Source organism: Nicotiana tomentosiformis, chromosome 2, assembly GCF_000390325.3.
Source record: "Nicotiana tomentosiformis chromosome 2, ASM39032v3, whole genome shotgun sequence".
In the NCBI taxonomy this organism is placed as follows: domain Eukaryota; kingdom Viridiplantae; phylum Streptophyta; class Magnoliopsida; order Solanales; family Solanaceae; genus Nicotiana; species Nicotiana tomentosiformis.
The window spans coordinates 134,381,341-134,385,054 of NC_090813.1; the positions used below are offsets into that span (position 1 = coordinate 134,381,341).

At 37.0% G+C, this 3,714-nt stretch overlaps 1 long non-coding RNA gene across 1 annotated transcript; it reads left to right on the plus strand.

Annotated features, from left to right (window-relative positions):
- The first annotated feature begins 1,630 nt into the window (after nucleotides 1–1,630).
- LOC104096300 (uncharacterized) lies at nucleotides 1,631–2,932 on the plus strand. Its single transcript, XR_011414250.1, has 2 exons — nucleotides 1,631–2,056; nucleotides 2,603–2,932. It is a non-coding gene; the product is annotated as an uncharacterized lncRNA (long non-coding RNA).
- The last annotated feature ends 782 nt before the right edge of the window (nucleotides 2,933–3,714 follow it).

Consider the following 3,714-nt stretch of genomic DNA (forward strand, 5'->3'; position numbering starts at 1 on the left):
CCTTTTAGAATCGGCAGTGCCCCTGGTATTTGGTCAACCCGGGAGTTGTATGTCTCCACTTTCTTGTCATTTGCCTCGATTTTCTTTTCTCCCGATTCAATCCGTTTAGTGAGCTCTTCGAACATTTTCATAATGGCGGGGTCAGTCCCCGATTTGTTGGCGTTCGACCTTTCTGGCACAGGTCCAGTCCTGTGAACGACTTCTGGTTCGATCCTACTCGGTGTTCGGTGTTGATTTTGTAGTTGTGCCATAGCGGCTTGTTGATCCTGTAACATTTCGAATATCAATTGGAGACTTACTCCACCATCTTCTCCGCCCTGCGTACCTCGACCACCTGATCGAACTTTCCTGCGTATACTACCTTCGGGCTCAACGCCCAAATTTGCATTTAGGGCGACATGTGAACTGACATCGACGCGATTTGCAATTGGTGCTCCCTCGAGGTTGACCTGAGGCACCTCGATTCCTGGGGAGGTTATGTTGTCGTTTTCCCCGTGAAATCCGAGGTTGTTGTCACCATGTGTAGGCGCTGCTTGCGAGTTTGACATGTTTATCCTGAAAAGAAAGATTCATACGAGAACAAGTATAAAGCAGTGTGTGTTATCAAAATTAGTATTAAGCAATCACTATTATCCTTAGCCCCACTGTGGGCGCCAAACTATTTACCCTTGAAATTGGATAACAATTAAACTTATAATGGGGTTATAAGGATACGTGATTTCACTTAATACCAATAGACAAATATGAAGATTAATAACAAAAATAAACTATAAAATAAAACGAGCCAGTATTGAAACGAAATTCAACCCTCGAGCTAGGGTGCCCTCGAACTGATTGATACCAAAATAGTTAAAAATAAAGCAAGCTAATGTACAAGAAAGTATAAGCTAAAGAAAGAGCGTTATATTGGCTTTTTTACGTGAGAATAATGTGTTACAAATGGCTAATACTCCCCTTTATATAGTAGAGGAGTTATACTTATGGTATAACTCTAATTATAGAAGGAAATCCCATGATTAGCTAATTAACCGTTTTTGATTTGATCCATTCCGAGATTTACGCCATGATCATCGACCAGTCACCGAGATTTACACCGTGATCCTCGACCAGTCACGGATATCTCGCCTTTCTGTTATTGTGCTATCTTCGATCTTGCTCGATGTCTGTCTTGTTTGGTTTCGATCACTACTAACCTCGATCTTGACAGGTACCTCGGTTCTGAACTCGGTACCTTATCCTCGTGATATGGCCTATTCCGTTACGAGGCCCCATCTTTCGATGCAAACTCCCGGTCTCGGTCAAATAGTAAAATCGTATACAAATTATGTTTATTGCATAATTTAAAAGTTTAAACATTTAAGTAAGAGATGAAATACACTTCAAACCAACGTTCGATGCTTTAAATTTTATGATTTATTCCCAACCAAATAATTAAACGAATGCATAATGTAGTAGGTTGATATGCAGTAGGCCATAGAGAGGGATCATGCTCGGCACCTAAGCAATAGTAGGCCCCCATCAACATTTCCTTCCGTACCTCGGCCCGGACAGCAAATGTACCTTTACACGTACACACTTTTACGTCTCTACCTTGTCTATAAATTAATTCTTACCCCCCACTCCTTTCTCTGTACTCGGTGTCACAATTCAACCAAATCCACCTTCACTTTCAAGCTTTTAATTTGTTCTTAAACCACAGCATTCATATTGTTATTTTAAGCTGAATATATATACTATCATTTTTGGTTTGTGCATTGGATGCGGGGAGGAGTGAGTAGTATTTCATTAAGTTGTTGTTGTTGTTGTTACAGAACAAAAAATGGAGAGTTCTCAGTATTATACACCGCCTCATGTTGCGGACTCATCATCTCGGCCATCTCTAGGATTTCCTCTTGGCACTGCTCTTCTTTTGCTTGTTATTTTCAGTTTGAGTGGCGTCTTTTCTTGCTGCTATCACTGGGACAAAATTCGTTCGCTCCGTCGTCGATCTTTATCCGACCTCGAAGCCGGCGATGATTCTGATGCATCCTTGAAACCCAAACGCACCCACCACATGGTAAGATCTCTTGCATTTTGATGGAAAAGAAGGAAACTCGTTACGATTAATTTCAAAAAATTTCGAATATTTAATTCCAATTGCACGCACATAATTTCAACTTCATGTCCGAACATCCAAATACTTTCTTTTTTTCAATCTTAACTTCAATTTTTTTTATTTTTTTTTTCAACTTCAAAAATATTGTCCGCGCTTGCTAAAGGAAATTCTTCAGTTTTTAGAAAAATAAATAAGAGAAACTTAAATTTCCCAAAATTTTGAAACAAATGCAACACGTCTCAAATTCAAGAAAATATTTTTGTTTATCCAATAAAGAGACTCCAACTCATCATAACATTTACGTACTTTAATTCACTTCATCAATTTTTTCTCCGAAATGAGCTAGTCTTCAACCCTAGTCTAGCTCTTTATTTTAGCATTAATAAACATTTTATTTTAATTGTTTTATGAGGGTAACTTATTGATCCAACTAGACACAGTCACGGACAATCGACTGTTCTGTCATAAAACTTATGGCTAAAACTTCGTTCATTCTCTGTTTTACAGAGTGAAAAGCAGAACCAAAGCCAAAGCATGCCTGCAGTGTTGATGCCAGGCGATCAAATTCCGAAATTCATAGCATTGCCATGTCCATGTCAGCCTCCCCGACCGGGAAATGTGGTTGTAGAGGTGCAGAAACCGCCGCGGCCGCCGCCTTCGCCTCCTAAGCCAATTCGTATGGTAGTGGGATTACCTTTATATTAGGGGATCGGAGTACTACTGATCTAAGAGCTGGCCTCGTTGGTGTATTATGCATAGCAGAGTGTATATATTGAGTTGTGTTTCAACCATATTCCATTTCTTCTGATTTGTAAATACCAATGAAAATTTGTCTAATTCCATGGTACATAAAATAGACTAGAATTTGCTATATTATTAAGAATAAAATTAAAAATTAAGTACTATTGTTACAGAATTTCAAATACAGGCAACTTCATTTTTTTGGAACGTACCGGAAGAAAAGACAAGGTTATTGCCAACGCTAAATCCACTTGTGGCAGTTATCCCATTAGAACATCAAGACATAATTCACATTTTCGCAAGTAATTACATTCTAGAAACCAGTTTAATTTGCTATCGACAACTGCACAACTATTACCCTATAGTCATACACATATTTATAGTTCATTTTATATAATAAATAGCAAAATAATTTCTTTCTCTTTTAATTACGCTCAATCAAAGTGTATTATATAAATTAAAATGGAAAGAATAGTAATTACTATCGTCGTTCCAATTTATGTGAACCTGATTGACTGTGCATGGAGTTTAAGAAAAAAATAAGACTTTTAGAATTTGTGGTCCTAAACAATTCAAAAAGGTGCCTAGAGTATTTGTGTGATTATAAAAATTTCTCATTAATGGTAGAATTATAAGTTTAAGCAAATTATTTTCAAATTTAGAAAGGGATCATTCTTTTTGGAACAGACCAAAAAGAAAATAGGTTCACATGGAACGAGTAGTATCTTTTAAATTTTTTTTATTATTAGTACATAAAAGTTAAATAAAAAAAAAAGAAAGAACAAGGAGTTTCTTCACCACTTTTCTACCCCTGACCTAATTTCTCTGTAGAATGAAAATAACATCTTTTATTATGTACATATTCTTTCTTCTTTCGT